Source organism: Symphalangus syndactylus, chromosome 14, assembly GCF_028878055.3.
Source record: "Symphalangus syndactylus isolate Jambi chromosome 14, NHGRI_mSymSyn1-v2.1_pri, whole genome shotgun sequence".
Classification (NCBI taxonomy): domain Eukaryota; kingdom Metazoa; phylum Chordata; class Mammalia; order Primates; family Hylobatidae; genus Symphalangus; species Symphalangus syndactylus.
The window spans coordinates 105,480,661-105,504,965 of record NC_072436.2 but is presented as its reverse complement, the minus strand read 5'-3'; positions in this window follow the sequence as shown (position 1 = coordinate 105,504,965).

Sequence of the window (24,305 nt, the reverse complement as noted above, 5' to 3'; positions counted from 1 at the left end):
ATATTTCATTACGGTTTTTCTTTTTGGATTTTCTTGACTCTTGCTATACTGCAACTATCCTTCAATGGAGATAAAAAATGTGCTAAGGTTATAATTGTTAAATTTTAAAATTAATTTTGAGATAATCTCTTCATTAACATTCCTTTTCAAGCAATTATTTGTTTCTTGATTTAGGCAACTTGTTAATGCCTATTAGAATTTTGTATTCTCCTTATATGGATCCCCTAAAGTTTATTCCTAAGATGAGTGTATTTATTTTATGATTTTTATTGTTAGGGAAAATTGCAAACATATCCAAAAGTAAAAAGAATAGTACAATGAACATTTTTTTTCCATTACCTGGATTCAATAATTATCAACTCATGGCTACTTTTGCTTCATCTATGTCCTTGCCTAGGTTTAAAACACTGATTTATTTTGAAGCAAATTCTAATAACTGTGTTATTTTATATGTGCTAATATTTCAATAAGTATCACTAAAAAGATAAGGGCTCATTGTTTTAAATATGTTAACATTATCACAAATCAAAAATTAAATATAACTTCACAACAAATAAATTCTATATGCTACAGTTTTCTCATCTAAAAATGGGAGTAATTTATCTCTTAGGTTTATAAATAAAAGTTACTGAAATTGTTAATAATAGAATGATCTTTTTAATTTTTTTCTATTATACTGTGGGTTTCATTGAGGTGTTTTGTGTTGAATCATTATGCATTTGGATCATGAAGACTCTCTGGTAATTATATATTGATATTATAATATATTTCTGGACTCCAGTGATGAATACCTTACTATGTACTTTTATATCTATCTTATAAGTGAGATTACTTTCTAGACCTTTAATTCATTTTTCTCTGTTGTTTAATGCCTGAGTTTTACTAGCTCATTTTACTAGCTTTCTTTATTTCACTGGAGTGATTTGACTGTGATCAGATTTACTTGTTATTAAAATATCTGAAGCTTGTTTATGGAGACAGGAAACATATGGTATTGACAATATTTGGGAAAGTAGTTCTTTTTCAATTCCTTTGCCTGGCTTTATTTCTTCTCTTTCTGCCTTTATTTTTTTTCTCTCCCATATTTTTAGTTGACACATAATACAGTTGACCCTTGAACAACACTGGGGTTGGGGTGCTGACTCCTTGTGCCATTGAAAATCTTTGTATAGCTTTTGACTCTTGCAAAACTGAATTACTAATAGGCTACTATTGACTTCAAGCCTTCCTATAACATAAAAAGTTGATTAATACATATTATGTATGTGTTATTTTCTGTGTTCTTAGTAGAGAACACAGAAAGTAGAGAAAAGAAAGTGTTATTTAAAAAATCACAAGAAGAAATACATTTACAGTGCTGTGCTATATTTATTGATACCATAAGTTTACATAGTCTATTTAAAAGATGAATTACCTGTATGAAATAGTGAGTAACTTCAACTGCACACCTCAATCTACAGTACGTATCAAGCAATTCGACTTTTTCTTATAATGTCATGACTTTTCCTCTGCTTCTTGGGAGCACTTTCAGCCTCTCTAGTGGCACTTTGTATGGGTCCCTTGGTGTCATTCAAGTTTTATGGTATTGCACTAAACGCAATGAAAATTACGTGAGAACTGAAAGAGGACAATTTTTTACTATAATATGCAATTTACTGGAGAGATGAACTGTTCATGCAGAGATGATTAGCATCTCACAGTATTCTAAGCAGAAACTTGGACTTGCAACACTAGAGTTCACCACAACACCAACAGGAGGTGACTATGACATTATTATAGTATTACAGTAGTACCACAGTTAATTTTTTGCAGTTATGATTTAATAATGCAACTTTATGTTTGTTTACATTTCTCTCTACTGCAAATGGCATCACATACAGTCCATAAGTGTTTATGTGTATAAGTTTCAATAAATATAAACTTTGTATAATAGAAGTGTGTATTTTATGATAGTAAATGATAATGTAAACTAGTACCTACATATATTTTATGCATTCATGAGATACCTAAGTTATTCTTAAGATTTTATGATATTTCTAGGTTATGCTGTTCACCTGTGAGTTTTTTCTTTTTATTATTATTATTATTATTATTATTTTACTTTAAGTTTTAGGGTACATGTGCACAATGTGCAGCTTTGTTACATATGTATACATGTGCCATGTTGGTGTGCTTCACCCATTAACTCGTCATTTAGCATTAGGTATATCTCCTAATGCTATCCCTCCCCGCTCCCCCCACCCCACAACAGTCCCCGGAGTGTGATGTTCCCCTTCCTGTGTCCATGTGTTCTCATTCTTCAATTCCCACCTATGAGTGAAAACATGTGGTGTTTGGTTTTTTCTCCTTGCAATAGTTTGCTGAGAATGATGGTTTCCAGCTTCATCCATGTCCCTACAAAGGACATGAACTCATCATTTTTTATGGCTGCATAGTATTCCATGGTATATATGTGCCACATTTTCTTAATACAGTCTATCGTTGTTGGACATTTGGGTTGGTTCCAAGTCTTTGCTATTGTGAATAGTGCCAGAATAAACATACGTGTGCATGTGTCTTTCTAGCAGCATGATTTATAGTCCTTTGGGTATATACCCAGTAATGGGATGGCTGGGTCAAATGGTATTTCTAGTTCTAGATCCCTGAGGAATTGCCACACTGACTTCCACAATGGTTGAACTAGTTTACAGTCCCACCAACAGTGTCAAAGTGTTCCTATTTCTCCACATCCTCTCTAGCACCTGTTGTTTCCTGACTTTTTAATGATGGCCATTCTAACTGGTGTGAGATGGTATCTCATTGTGGTTTTGATTTGCATTTCTCTGATGGCCAGTGATGATGAGCATTTTTTCATGTGTTTTTTGGCTGCATAAATGTCTTCTTTTGAGAAGTGTCTGTTCATATCCTTTGCCCACTTTTTGATGGGGTTGTTTGTTTTTTTTCTTGTAAATTTGTTTGAGTTCATTGTAGATTCTGGATATTAGCCTTTTGTCAGATGAGTAGGTTGCAAAAATTTTCTCCCTTCTTAGGTTGCCTGCTCACTCTGATGGTGGTTTCTTTTGCTGTGCAGAAGCTCTTTAGTTTAATTAGATCCCATTTGTCAATTTTGGCTTTTGTTGCCATTGCTTTTGGAGTTTTGGACATGAAGTCCTTGCCCATGCCTATGTCCTGAATGGTATTGCCTAGGTTTTTTCTAGGCATTTTATGGTTTTTGGTCTAACATGTAAGTCTTTAATCCATCTTGAATTAATTTTTGTATAAGGTGTAAGGAAGGGATCCAGTTTCAGCTTTCTACATATGGCTAGCCAGTTTTCCCAGCACCATTTATTAAATAGGGAATCCTTTCCCCATTGCTTGTTTTTGTCAGGCTTGTCAAAGATCAGATAGTTGTAGATATGCGGCATTATTTCTGAGGGCTCTGTTCTGTTCCATTGGTCTATATCTCTGTTTTGGTACCAGTACCATGCTGTTTTGGTGACTGTAGCCTTGTAGTATAGTTTGAAGTCAGGTAGCGTGATACCTCCAGCTTTGTTCTTTTGGCTTAGGATTGACTTGGCGATGCGGGCTCTTTTTTGGTTCCATATTAAATTTAAAGTAGTTTTTTCCAATTCTGTGAAGAAAATCATTGGTAACTTGATGGGGATGGCATTGAGTCTAAGTTACCTTGGGCGGTATGGCCATTTTCATGATATTGATTCTTCCTCCCCACGAGCATGGAATGTTCTTCCATTTGTTTGTATCCTCTTTTATTTCATTGAGCAGTGGTTTGTAGTTCTCCTTGAAGAGGTCCTTGACATCCCTTGTAAGTTGGATTCCTAGGTATTTTATTCTCTTTGAAGCAATTGTGAATGGGAGTTCACTCATGATTTGGCTCTCTGTTTGTCTGTTATTGGTGCATAAGAATGCTTGTGATTTTTGAGCATTGATTTTGTATCCTGAGACTTTGCTGAAGTTGCTTATCAGCTTAAGGAGATTTTGGGCTGAGAAGATGGGGTTTTCTAGATATACAATCATGTCATCTGCAAACAGGGAGAATTTGACTTCCTCTTTTCCTAATTGAATGCCCTCTGTTTCCTTCTGCTGTCTGATTGCCCTGGCCAGAACTTCCAACACTATGTTGAATCGGAGTGGTGAGAGAGGGCATCCCTGTCTTGTGCCAGTTTTCAAAGGGAATGCTTCCATTATTTGTCCATTCAGTATGATATTGGCTGTGGGTTTGTCACAGATAGCTCTTATTATTTTGAGATACGTTCCATCAATACCTAATTTATTGATAGTTTTTAGCATGAAGCGTTGTTGAATTTTATCAAAGGCCTTTTCAGCATCTATTGAGATAATCACGTGGTTTTTGTCTTTGGTTCTGTTTATATGCTGGATTACATATATTGATTTGTGTACGTTGAATCCGACTTGCATCCCAGGGATGAAGCCCACTTGTCCATGGTGGATAAGCTTTTTGATGTGCTGCTGGATTCGGTTTGCCAGTATTTTATTGAGGATTTTTACATCAATGTTCATCAAGGATATTGGCCTAAAATTCTTTTTTTGTTGTGTCTCTGCCAGGCTTTGGTATCAGGATGATGCTGTCCTCATAAAATGAGTTAGCGAGGATTCATTCTTTTTCTATTGATTGGAATAGTTTCAGAAGGAATGGTACCAGCTCCTCCTTGTACCTCTGGTAAAATTCAGCTGTGAATCCATCTGGTCCTGGACTTTTTTTGGTTAGTAAGCTATTAATTATTTCCTCAATTTCAGAGCCTGTTATTGGTCTATTCAGAGATTCAACTTCCTGGTTTAGTCTTGGGAGGGTGTACGTGTCAAGGAATTTATCCATTTCTTCTAGATTTTCTAGTTTATTTGCATGGAGGTGTTTCTACTATTCTCTGATGGTAGTTTGTATTTCTGTGTGATCAGTGGTGATATCCCCTTTATCATTTTTTATTGCACCTATTTGATTCTTCTCTCTTTTCTTCTTTATTAGTCTTGCTAGCAGTCTATCAATTTTGTTGATCTTTCCAAAAAAGCAGCTCCTGGGTTCATTGATTTTTTTGAAGGGTTTTTTGTGTCTCCATTTCCTTCAGTTCTGCTCTGATCTTAGTTATTTCTTGCCTTCTGCTAGCTTTTGAATGTGTTTGCTCTTGCTTCTGTAGTTCTTTTAATTGTGATGTTAGGGTGTCAATTTTAGATCTTTCCTGCTTTCTCTTGTGGGCATTTAGTGCTATAAATTTCCCTCTACACACTGCTTAGAGATTCTGGTATGTTGTGTCTTTGTTCTCGTTGGTTTCAAAGAACATCTTTATTTCTGCCTTCATTTCATTATGTACCCAGTAGTCATTCAGGAGCAGGTTGTTCAGTTTCCATGTAGTTCAGTGGTTTTGAGTGAGTTTCTTAATCCCGAGTTCTAGTTTGATTGCACTGTGGTCTGAGAGACAGTTTGTTATAATTTCTGTTCTTTTACATTTGCTGAGGAGTGCTTTATTTCCAACTATGTGGTCAATTTTGTAATAGGTGTGGTGTGGTGCTGAAAAGAATGTATATTCTGTTGATTTGGGGTAGAGAGTTCTGTAGATGTCTATTAGGTCTTCTTGGTGAAGAGCTGATTTCAATTCCTGGATATCCTTCTTAATTTTCTGTCTCGTTGATCTGTCTAATGTTGACAGTGGAGTGTTAAAGTCTCTCATTATTATTGTGTGGGAGTCTAAATCTCTTTGTAGGTCACTCAGGACTTGCTTTATGAATCTGGGTGCTCCTGTATTGGGTGCATATATATTTAGGATAGTTAGCTCTTCTTGTTGAATTGATCACTTTACCATTATGTAATGGCCTTCTTTGTCTCTTTTGATCTTTGTTGGTTTAAAGTCTGTTTTATCAGAAACTAGGATTGCAACCCCTGCCTTTTTTTGTTTTCCATTTGCTTTGTAGATCTTCCTGCATCCCTTTATTTTGAGCCTATGTGTGTCTCTACATATGAGATGGGTTTCCTAAATACAGCACAGTGATGGGTCTTGACTCTTTATCCAATTTGCCAGTCTGTGCCTTTTAATTGGAGCATTTAGCCCGTTTACATTTAAGGTTAGTATTGTTATGTGTGAATTTGATCCTGTCATTATGATGTTGGCTGGTTATTTTGCTCGTTAGTTGATGCAGTTTCTTCCTAGCCTTGATGGTCTTTACAATTTGGCATGTTTTGCAGTGGCTGGTACCGGTTGTTCCTTTCCATGTTTAGTGCTTCCTTCAGGAGCTCTTTTAGGGCAGGCCTGGTGGTGACAAAATCTCTCAGCATTTGCTTGTCTATAAAGTATTTTGTTTCTCCTTCACGTATGAAGCTTAGTTTGGCTGTATATGAAATTCTGAGTTGAAAATTCTTTTCTTTAAGAATGTTGAATATTGGCCCCCACTCTCTACTGGCTTGTGGAGTTTCTGCTGAGAGATCAGCTGTTAGTCTGATGGGCTTCCATTTGTGAATAACCCAACCTTTCTCTCTGGCTGCTCTTAACATTTTTTCCTTCACTTCAACTTTGGTGAATCTAACAATTATGTGTCTTGGAGTTACTCTTCTCGAGGATTATCTTTGTGGTGTTCTCTGTGTTGCCTGAATTTGAATGTTGGCCTGCCTTGCTAGGTTGGAGAAGTTCTCCTGGATAATATCCTGCAGAGTGTTTTCCAACTTGGTTCCATTCTCCCTGTCACTTTCAGGTACACCAATCGGATGTAGATTTGGTCTTTTTACATAGTCCCATATTTCTTGGAGGCTTTGTTCATTTCTCTTTATTCTTTTTTCTCTAAACTTCTCTTCACACTTCATTTCATTCATTTCATCTTCCATCGTTGATACCCTTTCTTCCAGTTGATTGCATCGGTTACTGAGGCTTCTACCTTCATCACGTAGTTCTCGTGCCTTGGTTTTCAGCTCCATCAGGTCCTTTAAGGACTTCTCTGCATTTGTTATTCCAGTTATCCATTCGTCTAATTATTTTTCAAAGTTTTGAACTTCTTTGCCATTGGTTCAAACTTCCTCCTTTAGCTTGGAGTAGTTTGATCTTCTGAAGCCTTCCTCTCTCAACTCATCAAAGTCATTCTCCATCCAGCTTTGTTCTGTTGCTGGTGAGGAGCTGCGATCCTTTGGAGGAGGAGAGGCACTCTGATTTTTAGAGTTTCTGGTTTTTCTGCTCTGTTTTTTCCCCATCTTTGTGGTTTTATCTACCTTTGGTCTTTGATGATTGTGATGTACAGATGGGTTTTTCGTGTGGATGTCCTTTCTGTTTGTTAGTTTTCCTTCTAACAGTCAGGACCCTCAGTTTCAGGTTCTTTGGAGTTTACTGGAGGTCCACTCCAGACCCTGTTTGCCTGGGTATCAGCAGCAGTGGCTGCAGAATAGTGGATATTGGTGAACCACAAATGCTGCTGCCTGATCATTCCTCTGGAAGTTTTGTCTCAGAGGAGTAACCAGCCGTGTGAGGTGTCAGTCTGCCCCTACTGGGGGGTGCCTCCCAGTTAGGCAACTCGGGGGTCAGGGACTCACTTGAGGAGGCAGTCTGCCCATTCTCAGATCTCAAGGTGCGTTCTGGGAGAACCACTACTCTCTTCAAAGCTGTCAGACAGGGACATTTAAGTCTGCAGAGGTTATTGCTGTCTTTTGTTTGTCTGTTGCCTGCATCCAGAGATGGAGCCTACAGAGGCAGGCAGGCCTCTTTGAACTGTGGTGGGCTCCACCTAGTTTGAGCTTCCCAGGCTGCTTTGTTTACCTACTCAAGCCTGAGCAGTGGTGGACGCCCCTCCCCCAGCCTGGCTGCTGCCACCTTGCAGTTTGATCTCAGATTGCTGTGCTAGCAATGAGCAAAGCTCCGTGGGCGTAGGGCCCTCTGGGCCAGGTGTGGGATATAATCTCCTGTTGTGCTGTTTGTTAAGCCTGTTGGAAAAGCACAGTATTAGGGTGGCAGTGACCTGATTTTCCAGGTGCCATCTGTCACTCCTTTCTTTGACTAGGAAAGGGAATTCCCTGACCCCTTGCACTTCCCGGGTGAGGTGATGCCTTACCCTGCTTCAGCTCATGCACAGTGCGCTGCACCCACTGTCCGGCACTCCCTAGTGAGATGAACCTGGTACCTCATTTGGAAATGCAGAAATCACCCGTCTTCTGTGTCACTCACACTGGGAGCTGTAGACCAGAGCTGTTCCTATTCGGCCATCTTGGCTCCACCCCCCAAGTTTTTTCAAATTGCTGAAAATCTCCAAAACATTTTCTAACATGTTTATTGAAACAATGTTGCATATAAGTGGATCCATGCAGTTCAAACCTGTGTTGTTCAAAGTTCAAGTGTAATTGGACATATATGGGAAACAGAGTGATGTTTTGATACATGTATACAATGTATAATAATCAAATTAGGATAATTAGCATATTAATTATCTCAAACAGCTATCGAGCTGGGTGTGGTAGCTCACATTGGTAATCCCAGAATTTTGGGAGGTCTAGGCGGAAAGATCACTAGAGGCCAGGAGTTCAAGGCCAGCCTGGACAAAATGAAACCTTGTCTCTACAAAAAATAAAATAAAATAATTGCTTTGTGTTGAGAACATTGAAAGTCCCCTTCTATGTTTTTGAAAATATGTATTAAATTATTTTAACTGTATTCACCATACATTGCTATAGAACACTAGAACTTTTTCGTCCTATCTACCTGTAATTATATCTGTTAACCAACTTGTTCCTATACTCCCTTCCCTTCACCCTTCCAAGTCTCATAACCACTATTCTACCTCCTACTTCTATGGCTTCAACGTTTTTAAGCTTCCACATGAATGAAAACATGCAGTATTTATCCCTCTGTGTCTGATATTTCAAACAACACGATGTCCTTGAGGCTCATCCATGTTGCTATGAATGACAGGGTTTCATTTATTTAGGACCAAATAGTATTCCATTGTGTATATGTACCACACTTTCTTTATCCATGTATTCATTGATAGGCATTTATGTTGATTCCGTATCTTGGCTGTTGTGAATAGTATTGCAATAAAAATGGGAGTATAGATATCTCTTTGACCTATTGATTTCCTTTCCTTTGTGTAAGTACCTAGTAGTGGGATGGCTGAATCATATAGTAGTCCTATTTTTAGTTTTTTGAGAAGCCTTCATACAGCTTCTTATAATGACTGTACTAATTTAAATTTACACCAACAGTGTATAGGGATTTCCTTTTCTCTGCATCCTCTCAACATTTGTTATTTTTTATCTTTTTGACAACAGTTATTCTAACTGGTGTGAAATGAGATAAATGTGGTTTTGATCTGCATTTTTCTGATATTAGTGATATTGAGCATTTCCTCATGTACTTTTTGGCCTTTTGTATATATCTTCTTTTAAAATATATATGTTCAAAACGTTTGCCCATTTTTAAATCAGATTATTTGTTGTTGTTGTTTTGCTGTTGAGTTTTTCTGTTGAGTTCTCCGTGTGTTCTAGACATTTGTCTCTTAGATGAAAAGCATGCCACACTTTCTCCCATTCTACAGGTTTTGACTTTATTCATTGATTTCCTTGATGTGGAGAAGATTTTTAGTCTGATATAGTCCTATTTGTCTACTTTTTTGTTGCCTGTGCATTTGAAGTCTTACCCATAAAGTATATGTGCATTCCAATGTCCTGAAGCATTCTCCTATGTTTTCTTCTAATAGTTTTATAGCTTCAGTGTTACATTTAAGTGCTTAATCCATTTTGAATTGATATTTGTAAATGTGGAGATATAGGGATCTACTTTCATTCTTCTGCGTATGAATATCCAGCTTTCTCAGCAGAATTTATTGAAGAGGGGGTCCTGTCCCTAAGGCGTGTTGAAATTCAGTTGGCTGTAAATATATGGATTTACATCTGTGTACTCTATTCTGCTCCATTGGTCCATGTGTCTGTTTTTGACCAGTGTCATGCTGTTTTTGTTACTACAGCTTTGTAGTATACATTGAAGTTAGGTAGTGTCATGCATCCAGCTTTGTTCTTTTGACTCAGTATTTATTTGGCTATTCAGGGTCTTTTGTGGTTCCATATGAATTTTAGGGTAGATGTTTCTATTTCTATGAGGAATGTCATTGGTGTTTGATAAGAATTGCATTCAATCTGTATATGACTTTGGGTAGTATGCCTACTTTAACAATCTTAATTCTTCCAATCCATAGTCATTTTTTGTTTCTTCTCCAATTTCTTTTATCTGTGTTCTTTAGTTTTCATTGTAGAGAACTTTTACTTCCTTGGTTCAATTTATTTATAGATATTTTACTTTTATAAGGGATTGCTTTCTTGGTTTCTTTTTTGGCTAGATTGTTATTGGGGTTTAGAAATGCTACTGATTTTTGTATGCTGATTTTGAATGCTGCAACTTTGCTAACTTTGTCAATCAGTTCTAACAGCTTTTTTGATAGAGTTTTTAGGATTTTCTATATAAAATGTCATGTCATCTGCAAACGGGGACAATCTGACTTACTCTTTCCAATTTAAATGCCCTTTATTGATTTATCCTGCACAATTGCCCTGGCTAGGACATTCCAGATACTATGTTGAAAGTGGGCATCCTTGCCTTGTTCTAGTTCTTCGGAAGAAATGCTGGAAGCTTCTCAGTAGGATGTTAGCTTTGGCTTTGTCACATATGGCTTTTATTGTGTTGAAGTATGTTGCTCTTATACCTAATTTGTTGAGAGTTTTTATCAAAAGCTTTTTCTACATCAATCGAGATAATTATATTGTTTTCATTCTTCATTCTTTGATGTGATGTATCACATTTATTGATTTGTGTATGTTGAATCATTCTCGCATCCCTAGGATAAATTCCACTTAATCACAGTGTATTATCTTTTTGATGTGCTGTTGATTTCACTTTGCTAGTGTTTTACCGAGGTTTCTAGCATCTATCAGTTCATCAGGGATATTGGCCTGGAGTTTTCCTTTTGTTGATTTTGTTTTTCTGGTTTTGGTATTCGATTAATGCTGGCCTCACAGAATGAGTTAGGAAGAATTCTATCCTCATCATTTTTGGGGGATAGTTTGAGAAGAATTTGTCTTGAATTATCTTTAACAGTTTGTTAGAATTCAACATTAAAGCCATCTGGTCCTATACTTTTCTTGGTGAGAGATTTTTTATTAATGATTGAATTTTGATACTCATTATTGGTATATTCAAGTTTTCTATTCCTTCCTGGTTCAATCTTGGCAGGTTATATGTATCTAGAAATTTGTCCATTTATTGTAGGCTTCACAATTTTTTGATGTATCAATTTTTTACAGTCTAATTTCTTTGGTATCAGTTGTAATGCTTCCTCTTTCATTTCTCATTTTATTTATTTGGGTCTCAACTTTTTTTTTAGGCTGGCTAACAGTTTGTCAATTTTGTTTCAATTTTCAAAAATCTAATTTTTCATTGATCTTTTGTATTTTAGTCTCTATTTTGTTTAGAGAAATGGTTTTATTATTTCTTTCTTCTGCTCCAATATTTCTTATTTCATTACTTCTACTAATTTTGGGTTTCATTTGTTCTTGCTTTGTCGTTCCTTGAGGTACATCATTATGTTGTTTACTTAAAATCTCTCTGCTTTTTTGATGTAGGTGTTTATTGTTATAAACTTTTCTGTTAGTACAGCTATTCCAGTATCTGATAGGTTTTGATGTGTCTTATTTTATTTTAAATTAAAACACATTATTTTAAATAAATAAATTTAATTTATTTCAAAAAATGTATTTTATTTCTTCTTAATTTCTTCGACACATTGGTAACCCAGAAGCAAGTTATTTAATTTCCATGTATTTGTACAATTTCCAAAGTTCCTTTTGTTATTGATTTCTAGTTTTCTTTGTCATCTCAGAAGATATCTGATATGATTTTGATTTTTTAAAATTTGTTGTGACTTGTTTGTGATGAAATAATGAAAATAAGTAATGAAATAATGGTTGATCCTGAGAATGTTCCATGTGCTCATGAGAAAAATGTATATTCTGAAGCGGTTGAATGAAATGTTCTGTAAATATCTGGTATGTCCATTTGGTCTAAGTCTATTTGATCTATCTATTGTAGTTCAAGTCCAAAGTTTCTTTGTTGAATTTCTGTCTATGTGATCTAATGCTGAGAGTATCTAATGCTGAAAGTGGCATTAAATTCCCCAACTATTAATGTATTGGGATATATCTTTCTCTTTAGCTGTAATAATTTTTGCTTTATATATCTGGGTGGTCTGGGATTAGTTGCATATATATTTATGGTTGTCATATCTTCTCGCTGAATCAATCCCCTTATCATTATGTAATGACCTTCTTTGTCTCCCTCGTCTTTTGAATTGAAATCTATTTTGTCCGACATAAATATTTGTACTCCTGCATGTTTCGCTTTCTTTTTGTGTGGAATATCTTTTTATGTTTTCATTTTCAACCATGTGACTTTAATTGTACAGTGAGTTTCTTTTACACAGCATATAGTTGGTTCTTATAATTTTATTCATTTAGCCAATCTATACTTTTCAATTAAAAATTTCAACCATTTACATTAAACATTATTATTGATAGGTGGAGACTTACTCTTGTCATTTTCTTAATTTTTTCTGATATTTTAAATTTATTCTTTGTTTCTTCCTCTCTTATTGATTATCTTTGCATTTGGTGGTTTTCTGTAGTAATAATGTTGGTTTTATTTCTCTTTCTCTTTTGTGTATCTGGTCTACCAGTGGGTTTTATAGTTTCATGTGTTTTCATGATGGTAGATATCATCCTTTTACTTCCCAATGTAGGACTGCCTTAAACATTTTTTTTTGTGGGAACATTGTAGTGGTGATCATTTCTCAGGTTTTGCATAACTGTGAGAAACTTTATTTCTTCTTTGTTTCTGAAAGATAGCTTTGGAATATGTAGTATTCTTGGCTAACAATTTTATTTTTTTCAGCAGTTTGAATATATCATCTTATTCTCTTCTGGCCTATATTTGGTGAGGATCTCCTTATATGTGGTACAACAATTTTTATCTTGTTTTTTTGCTTGTTTGTTTGTTTTCATTCTTTCTTCCTTTGATTTTTGACAGTTTGACTTCAAAGTGCCTCAAACAGGACTTTTGGGTTGAATCTATTTGAGGATCTTTAAGCTTCTTGTTTCGGGATGTCTATATCTCTCCCAAGACTTGGAATAGTTTCAGCTATTACTTCACTAAATAAGTTTTCTATGTTTTATTTTTTTATCTCTTTGCCTTCTAAAATTGCCAAAATGCGAATATTTGTTTGCTTAATGTTGTCCCATATAACACATAAGCTTTCCTCATTTTAAAAATATTTATTTGTTTTTTTTCTTTTTGTCTAACTGTGTTGTTTCAAAAGGCCTGTCTTCCAGTTCAGTAATTATTTCTTCTGACTGAATGACTCTATCATTTAAGCTATCAATTATATTTTAAAAAATTTTTTTTTAATTCTTCAGTTCCAAGATTTCTGTTTGGATATTTATTTATGCCATCTATTTCTTTGTTAAATTTCTCATTCTGATCATGAATTGTTTTCCTGATTTATTTGAGGTCTATGTATGTTCTCATGTATCTCACTGAGTTTCCTTAAGATCACTGGTGTCTGTTACTGGACAATATTTTGTTCCCCTGGAGTTTTCATGTTTCCTTGCTTTTTCATATTTCTTGGGTTCCTACATTAACATCTGGGAATCTAGTTGGATAGTTACCTCTTTAAAGTTTATACAGCAGCTTTTGTAGGAAAAGGCTTTTTCTTGTAGATTTGTCCATACTGTCAGTTGGGTAGGGTATTTTGGCTTTGGTTCTGGATGTGCACAGTAATGTAGTCTCTGTATAAATTCTGAGTCTATCATCAATGTCAGTTGTGTCTGTGTGTTACTCAGTGACCTAGTATGCTATTGTTTCTGGAGGCAGTGGCATGAATTGCTGGAAGAGAAATGCTAGACCCCTGAGGGTGCACATGGGTGGGCAGTGGCCCCAGTGTTGGAGGGATAAATTTGTTAGAGGTAGCAGTGGCAGGCCCAAGTGGCCTGATCTTTAGGCCCCTGGTTGGCAGGCACAAACAGTGCCCAGTCCCAAGTAAGCTGGTTTTTTGGCCCTGGGACAGCATATTTTTGTGCCAGTGGTGGCAGCAACACACTGGTCCTAGGGCATTTGAGGGGTGCACATGGACACCACCTATGGTGGCAGCAGGCCCCAGGTAGGCTGGTTTTCAAGCTCCTAGGAAGTGCACATGGGTGCCAGTGGTGGTGGCAACGGGCTCTACATGGGCTCATCTTCAGACTCCTTAACAGTATGCATAGCCACTGATGTTGGCAATATTGGGCTACAGGCAGGCTGATCTGTAGGATGTGTGCAGGCACTGCTGCTGTCAGCAGTGGGCCAGTCCTTGGGACCCTGAGTGGTGTGTGCCCACAATGGCCATGGCAGCAGCAGGACCCCAGGGTTGGTCTTCAAGCCACTGAGTAGTGCATTCAGGCACACGGTGACCCCACTGCTGGAGGCGTTGGAATTGCTGTCAGCAGTCGCAGCCCCAGATAGGCAGCTCTATGTCTCTGGGGAGCATGTGCATTGGCTCCCTGTGTTCTGAGGGCAGCCACTTTGATATTCTCAGGCACCTATTCCTTAGGGTGTAGGATGCTGCATGGATTTAGATACCAGAGATGTGGCTTCAACCCCAGGTCTAGCTGATGTCATGATGCTGCAGCACTTGGGGTGGATGTGGGGGAATGTCAGCAGGGCCTCAGGGATGTGGAGGTTCAGGGGCTGTTGGCCCCAGAACAGAATGTACTCTGGGGGTAGTCTTGCTCTCAACATGTCATCATGCTGCAGCCTAGGCCGTAGGGTGTGGGGGTATCCAACAAAAATTCCCGCTCTAGAATAGTACAGTCAGATGGACTCCAGGCAGCTCTCTTTACAAACCTAGGGCCTGTGAGGCCTCAGAGGCTTTTCTGTAGCTAGAATTGCAGGTGTCTGTGGTGGGAATGTGGACTGCTGGGGACCTCCCACTTACCTTGTCCCTGAAATGGAGAGTCCCTCTAAAGGCAAGGTGATCTAGGCTAGTTGCTTCATTTCCTTCTCTATGCTGCCATTTCGAGTTTACATGCCTCAGAGGGTTTTTTCTTTCCTTGCTGAATTCCAGTGTTCTCCTTTTAGACACTCTATTTGATGTGCAGTTATCTATTTGCTGTTTTGGTCCTTTTTTTTTTTTTTTAGGAGGTGAGTGCTGAATGCTTCTAGTCAGCCATTTTGATGTTCTCTTTCTTACAGTCAGGGTTCTAGTTAATATGCTCCCTGATGCCCTAAAGGATATTATGTATTAATACAGTTGTGGGGTTTTTTTTGTTTTCTTTTGTTTTTTTTGAGACAGAGTCTCACTCTCTTGACCAGGCTAGAGGGCAGTGGCATAAGCTCAGCTAACTGCAGCCTCCACCTCCCAGGTTCAAGCAATTCTCCTGCCTCAGCCTTCCAAGTAGCTGGGACTGCAGGTGCATGCCACCACGCCCGGCTAATTTTTGTATATTTAGTAGAGATGGGGTTTCACCATGTTGGCCAGGCTGGTCTTAAACTCTTGACCTCAGGTGATCCTCCCTCCTCAGCCTCCCAAAATGCTGGGATTACAGGTGCTAGTATTGGTTTTTAAAGACATGAGCCACTGTGCTCGGCCTCGGTATTTGTTATATAATTTTTCTTTATGGTCTTTCTCTCCCATAGAGTGATAAATCATTCATGACAAAATACTTCCAATAAATGTTAGCTAAATAAATGAATGATTAAGTAAATATATATGTAAAGAATGTAATACTCTGGCTGACATAGACATCAGCTGTTTTTGTTTGTTTTTACCTACCAAGAATAAAATGAAATTTCAATCACAGATATTTAGGATAAAGATGATAATCAGCTCCAAAATCACTTTGTTCTTTTGGAGCCCTTAAAACACCAGAGTTCCCAAAATATGTGAATTGCCTGTCTTTGGTTACCTTTTTCTACAGATATATAGATAGATACATATGTATATAAACATATAAATCTGTATCTATATATATACACACATATATATCTCTATATATACTGATATATATATCTATATATCTCTATCTGTAGACAGACATGTGTATCTGTAGAAAAAATATATATTCCCCGGTCTGGGTCTCCTAAGGAATCTAAACTGATAAATAATACTATGTACTGAGAATAAAAAACAAACAAATATGTGAAAGGCTAAGTGAGAAACAAACTTTCTCACAATCACAAATTATATTGTAATGACATCAAGCTTTCTTCATGCAGATAGAAAGTAGATAAGCTCAGCAAGTGATGATGTTAAAGGCTATAAATTCATATTTTGGTTTACAGGAGACTTGCTCTCATTCCCAGGAGAAAATATTCAGTATGATTGAGACTCAGTGTCTTTATCTGTTACACACAATAACATGCTTTACAGGAATTTAGCCCAATAACTTAATAATAATTAAAACTCTGAAAGAAAAATGAAAAACAACTAAGAACTATTAAAATAATTGCAGACATTATATAACAATGAGAATTTTAGATCCTATAAAAGCTTTGTTTCTCAAATGTACTCAGCATTAAACATGACATCGTGAAATGTCTCAGGTTTCTGTTTTAGATCTGAAAATGAATTCATACACACCAGCAGTTTTTGTCAGCTTTACGGCTCAGTATAAAAATTAATCTTGAACAGGCAGGGATGTTTCTCAATTTCAACTGTCCTAGGAAGAAAACAAATATTTTTTCAATGAGTTATGCACATTTTGCTTCCATTCAATGTCATATGCTAGTTCATGCCCTGCACATTTGAAACAAATACTTGCTTAGATGATGTTCTGGGTATATCTTTCATATTTTGCCTGGATTCATTATGTTTAACGTTTTTGTTGTCTTTTTACAAAATATATATTTTGAGGTTTTATACATTGCTTGATGTTGTTTTTGTTTTTATGTCTCCATTTTGAGGAAGTTGGTAGAAAGGATGTAGCCTGCTATGTATACAGAACAACTATTAAAATACTTTATGGTAAAAATTAAAGTTTCCAGGGACTCACCGAAAGCAATTTATTCTTAGTGAATATTTCTTATTCACTTTTTCAAATTGTTATCTGTCTGATACAGGAGCCCCCTCCCATACAAACAAGTACAATGAGCATAGATGAATCTACGATCACATTTTGCCCTTCAGGCCATGTTAAAGACAATCCTGGAAGCCCATTTGCAGATGCTTAGTAGCACTCATCGTATGGTAATCATCTAGTGCCCATCTGTTCATGTCAATGCAGTCAATATTCTGCAGAACAAGTAAAACAAAATCTATCTTTTGCTCAACGCAGGGCTACAGAATGGTAGGACCCTTAAGTTAGCAGCCAACACTACATCTCCAGTATGTCTCATTTTATGAACTAAACCTAAAAGTTTAATTCATAAAGCCGTTTTTCACATTACCTAATCTATCCATTTTTAACACCTCCCATTTTATTTTTCCTTCACAAAGCATTTGCATCTTAAGCACAAAGATGCAAAATATAACATTATATTTTTCTAGTGTTGTTTCCATCAAATAATGCTTCACCCTCACAGCCCTGTGAGACATGGATATCTCTTCTTTTTAGAGATGAACATAGCTTTTCTCTTGCCAGTTTCCAGCAGTTTTCCTGACATCACATATAAACACACAGCTGGAGGTCCATGGTTGCCTTTTAGGGAACGAGAAGTCGAAGCTAAAGCAGGTGCCACATTGGTTTGCAAACAGGATTTTTTAAAGCCTCTATAATTAGCCTCTCTTCCACTACTGCATTACCTTCAGCAGTCCTTGTTTTGAGATTTTCTAATTTCAAGAGACACTTAATTTATAAAACTAGGTGTTAATTTACACATAGCAGCAGGGCTAGACAAGATGACTTTTGACATAATTACTACCATAATGGAAAGCATGTCTGAAGACTGTCATGTAGTTATTCCTGTTTTTAAACCATATTTGACTTCACCAATAAGATTCGAGTATTATCAAAATTGCCCAAAGACCATTAACAAGATTTAATAGTTAGAGCCAAAACTGTAAAGAATTAACTGTTCAAAAGTGTGTTAATCCTTAATACCAATTTTATAGGGCCACCATTAACTTCTGAAGAAAGGTCAGCATATGCAACTAAATTTCTAAAGTCCAGTGTTTTTAAATACTGGAATATAAGCTTCAAACTCACAGATATATGCTTAAGAAATATTGCCAGTATCATAGATGGAAAGGACAGAAAATGAGGCCTTGCTGAAATGATGCCACACTTTGGTTTCCCCAGGAAGCAGACTTTGAAATGGAGATTTGCCTAAAGTAAATGTATTGGGGAGAGCTTTCAAAATTAAAACCCATGGAGGGAGTGAAGGAGGCAAGATTGGGCAGAGGGAGAAGCTGAAATGCATGCAATCACAGCAAAGGCCTTAGCTGACTCTGTAAGGAGCTCTGGAACTGAGATAATCATGGAAACCAAAAGGCTGTTTTGCCAAACTTAATTGTATTGAAACTCATTAGATAATGGGTGACTGTTACAACACTCAAACAGTATTTAGGTTTGACTAAATTTATCTGAGTCACTTGAATATTGTTACCAAAACACCAGGGGTTCCATCTAGGTCCTGATGCTTACCACACAGAAAGCCAATCACTGAGACAATGAGTATTGCTGGGGAAGAAGGTTTTAATTAGGTGCTGCAGCTGAGGAGATGGGAGATTTGTCTCAAATTCATCTCCCTGACCAACCAAAATTGGGGATTTATCCAGTGAGGAAAGAAGGGAACTACATGTAGGTGAACATAAATTAGGGAAGAGTAAGAAAGAGTTGGTCTTCAGGTAGTAGATGGTCAGTTAGGCAATCTTGATGAGAGAGGAGTTTTGGTATCTCCTTATCTAGATGCGGTGATCTGGTAAATTTCAACTCCTTGATACTGTCTGAGGGGCCTGATGGTTGGTTTCCTGAGAAAGGAACTAAGATTTAAAAAATGTAACTTTCTTACATTTTAAGACTTCGAAGGGTCTATGTTTGTTCAAAAGAAACCATAAATATCAGTTCTACCAGACAATCGGGCTGGTTTCAATATTGCAATTTGCCCTGGATTACAATTTGGAGCTCATTTGTATTGTGGTTCTGGAAATTACATGAAACTCGACTGCCTACTTATGATAGTAGCTTAATAAATTTTTTTTCCTTTTATATTGAGATTGTTGTTAACAAAGACTGTGTTTATTTCTCAATGCTCATACCAGTATCCTGGAAACCACTGTTGACTCCTCTTTCTTCCTCATACCACCATCCAGATCTGTCCTAAGCCTTTCAAGGTAAACTACTAAGTTTCTCTTAATTTTTCCTTTTATCTATTCCTTGTTACTATTTCCTTAATTCAAGTCATTAGTTTTTCTTCCTGGGTCTGAAATAATCTTTTAACTGGTTTCTCAGATTTAACTCTTGTCTTGTTTTGTTATCTGCTGATAGTCAATGTGGTCAATTAGAATTGCAGGCTTGGTTATTTCATGCTTTTTAAACTTTTTATGTTTTTTTTTTAGCCCTTGGTGTGTAAGTCCAACACAATTAATAAGCGTACAGCTCCTACAGGATCTGTCACCTGCCAACATATCCTTTTTTTTTTTTTTTTTTTGAGACAGAGTCTCACTGTGTCACCAAGGCTGGAGTACAGTAGCACAATCTCAGCTCACTGCAACCTCCACCTCCCGGGTTGAAGTGATCCTCCTGCCTCAGCCTCCCAGGTAGCTGGGATTACAAGCATATGCCACCACGCCCAGCTAATTTTTGTATTTTTAGTAGAGACAGGGTTTCACCATGTTGGCCAGACTGGTCTTGAACTCCTGACCTCAAGTAATCCAACTGCCTCTGCCTCCCAAAGTGCTGGGATTACAGGTGTGAGCCACCACACCTGGACTCCCACTGACATGTCCATTCTCATATTAGAAAAGCCTTCCTCTCTCCCTCATTCCTAGTTCAGTTCTTTTCATGTATCATCCTTTCTCCCACTATGGGCCTTTACCCATGTTATTCTGCAGGCGAAAGTATGCCCCCAGAGCATTCATACTAACTTTTTCTCTCCACACAAAATAATCCTACCCACATTTATCTTTTGGGCCTCAATGCAAATATCTATTCCACAGGGAGGGCTTTCTCTCACAACTAGATTAAATACTCTGCTGTAGTTCTACCCCATGCTGTTTTTATATATTATAAAAGCTCATCACACTGAGCTATTTCAGTTCTCTGGTAGATTGGATGATTCTTTAGGATATAAACCTCATCTGAATTTTTCACCTAGAAAAGTATTTAAATACTAGGAGACCTTGATTCTTTTTTTTTTTTTTACTAAAAAATAACATTTTTTCTCATTATAAAATGAGAAAATCATACACATCCACTGGGAAAAAATGCACTACAGATCTTATAATGCATCATAAAATCATGCACATCCTGTGGGGAACAATAGAAAAAAAGACAGATTCAAAATTTAAAATGATCTATCATCCCACAGTCAAATGATAAGCACTGTTACTCTCTGAGTGATATCATTTCAGTATTTTTTCTAAGAATGTGAAATCTGCATGAGCATATATTTTTGTGTATACACAAAAGGAGGGGGGTGTGCACATGTGGGGTAGGGGAGAAAAACTGTATTGTACAGATTTCACTTTCTGGATTTTTAAAATATAATGTAACGTAGAGGTATTCCTCTATGCCATTGAATATTCTCTTTAACTATGACTTTTAAGGATCCAGTACATGCGAACCCACCATCCTATAGTTTATCAGTTATCTGTTTTGGGGTATTTAATTTGTTTCCAATTGTTGCCTTATCTACATAATGCTTAATAAGCCTACTGACATAATTTCAAAATGGCAACTATGATTACTTAATTTAAATCAATCTTTCTTAGGCTCTTTGGGTAGATAAGTTCCAAAGAAATATTGATTTTTAAAAAATAGATACTTGTTTTTTAATGGTAAAGTAAATATTGATGTTGTTGTTTCGTTTATTTTATTTTTCTATTGCCCAAATTGAAGGAAGGAAATAGGTGATGTACCAATTGGCCCTCATTATACATGCTTCTTACAGTTGTTAGGTGGTAAAAAGGATGATCATACTTAAATATAATACAAATGTAATATTACATATATAATTATAATATACTTATAAAATTATAACAGATATATCTTTCAATGATAGACAAATTATATAATACACGTATGTGTAATTAAATAACAAGTCTATTATTACAAGAAAATTTTTAATAAAACAATAAAATATTCTGATACCAGGTTCACTGTTGTACCAACTGCCATTATGAATCAGAAACAAGTCAAAAACACAAGGAATCTGAGGCTTATTCCATTCCAGAGAATGTAGAGTCATTAAATAGAACAGCATTGACAAGTCACTTTAAAAACTTACAACAGTCTTACATTGAATGATTTCAACTTAGTCAAGGTAGCCTCTGTGAATGTGTTAGAAAAAGCCAGGCAAAAAGAGCCCCAAATAGAACAACAGACTAAAAATCTATAGTTGATTGTAGGGGCTTCTCTGGCATGTGCTGACCTAGGCCTTGTCACTGCTCTGTTTTTATTTTTCTCACCATGTTCCAGCTGCAGTGTGTTTCCTGATGTTGACTATCTGCCATTTCAAAGAAAATCTCCTTTTGTTTCACAGAATATTTGTAATTTTTTCACTCAGAGACCAAATTGTTGTTTAATTCTCTAGACAGTTTAATAATAAAACTATTTTTCAGGTACCCTGACCTAGATTAAAATACACTATCAGGAAAGTGGTTTATTAGAAGACACCTGAAAGCGCTGATTTATCATATATTCTCTATCACTGATAATGATGAGAATCATAAATACACTTATACCGTTCATTATATACACTCTGCTAAGCAGTTTTCATGCTTAGCAATTTTGAATAATCCTCAGTAATCAAAACCCTGTGATGTTGAAATACTATTATGCTCAATTATTGATAAGGAACATGAAGTACAGAAAATAACTTAAGCAGAATCACGTAGCTGGAAAGTAGTAAAGGCAAAATTTGAACCCAGGAGGCTTGAGCTCTAGAGCAAGTGCTTTGAATTTTTACATTCTGCTGCCTCTCATCAAGAGAACTGTTATCTTCCTAGATCATTGGGCACAAAATATTGGATTATAGTAATTTAAGCCAAAACTTGAACCCTAAACCAAAGCTTAAGTCAAATGCTAATCCTAATTCTTGATTATAAATGTTTTATTTTCTAACAATTTACCAGCAAATCTTAGCATTGCTCCTTCTAAATCACCAGGAACTCTCCACTCCTGCCTTTGTCACTTCTTCCGAGGGCACCGGTTCTCCAAATGCACATTTTAACATCTTCACAAATGAATACCTGCCACAATGTCCATTTTGGCCTCCAGTCTATTTGATGCCCATCTCTTATTACCATTATTAATTCAAACATCTCTTGCATAACTCGAACTGCATAGCTAACTTCACCTAAAACATAAAGCAGAAAAAAAATTATGCAGATGTGCACAGCCAACATGGAAGTCCATTGAGATTTCTTGGGGCTAAATGTAATGAATTCTCATCACACATTTTATGTTCATGAATGGGGAGAGAGATTAATAGTAATGAACACTGTCAAAGACCACATTTGAGAAAATGGCATACAAGAGATTACGATATAATAATGTCATAATGCTGCAAATAAGGAAAAACTAAGTTTAATATCCAGCTCCCTCTGTGATATATGCAAAACTGTGAACAAGTTGCAGACACTATGCCTCAGTAGTCACAGAAGTATATTATCTATGTATTTATATAATCTAATATATTTTATAAGGAATGTGTTTAATGCCATGACAAGGCATTAAGAATCTTTAAACCAGTGTGAATAGGAGTCAAGTCCTGCCTCCTGCTTCCTACCTTGTTCCCCTCTCAGAGATTAGATACTACTCCTAATTTTTTTTTTTTTTTTTGAGATGGGTCTCACTCTGTCACCCAGGTTGAAGTGCAATGGCACAATCTTCATTCACTGCAACCTCCACCTCCAGGCTCAAGCGATGGTCCCACCTCAGCCTCCTGAGTAGCTGGAACCATAGGTGTGTGTGACCATGCCTGGTCAATTTTTTGTATTTTTGGTAGAGATAGGGTCTTGCCCTGTTGTCCAGACTGGTCTCGAACTTCTGAGCTCAGGCAATCCATCCACCTCAGCATCCCAAAGTGCTGGGATTACAGGTGTGACCCACCATGCCTGGCCTACTCCTACTCTTAATGGTGCTGCAGAAGGGCTGAAGTATGTCTTTTGTAACTGCTCTTGCTGAGCTTATGGACATAGGCCCTGCTTAGTACCAGAAGAGTAAAAATCTCTGGATACTTGATCTAAGGTGCCAAGAGGCAGGATGCTTTTATTCTCCAGGTCAGTAGATGGGATGGGTTGGAAGGGTTGTGCCAGCATTGTTTTTACCTGGAACTGTTGTAAGTTAGAAGACGCAAACTTTACTAAGAGCTTAAACAAGCAAGGACCAAAAATTAGTAACAATAAGATAGTTATCAAAAGTGCTGAGAGAGTTAAAAATCAGGTGAGACTTGCAGAGGCACCTTTGATAGTTGGCCAGATATACTTGGGGGTCAGTGCCCTGGTTGCATCTATGTAATCAGGTAGGTTGCTTGTAGCTATTTTGAATGTTTTTTATTTTATTTTTTGAGACAGAGTCTTGCTCTGTCGCCCAGGCTGGAGTGCAATGGCGCAATTTCAGCTTACTGCAAACTCTGCCTCCCGGGTTCAAGTGATTATCCTGCCTCAGCCTCCTGAGTAGCTGGGATTACAGGTCCCTACCCCCAAGCCCAGCTAATTTTTGTATTTTTTTTTTTTTTTTTAGTAGAGACAGGGTTTCACCAGGTTGGTCAAGCTGGTCTTGAACACCTGACCTCAGGTGATCCACCCACCTCAGGCCCCCAAAGTGTGAAGATTACAGCTGTGAGCCACCATGCTTGGCCAGGTTTTTTAATGTTAATCTCAACTTTCTTGGAGTTGTTAATATACGTGTGGCAAGTTTTATTAATAATTGCACAGACTCTACCTTATTCAACTAGTAAATAATCCAATACTGGTTTGTGATTGAGGACTACATTTTCCAAAAAGTCTAAGGACTCTTAAATTCCCTTTAATGCCTGACCTGTGTTGGTGGCAAAGGTTTCTAGGGTTTGAGTCAATTTTCTTAGGGTTGACTCACAGCAGGCAAAGCTACCCCAGGGTGCTGTTTGTCCTATCATGGTCCCAAT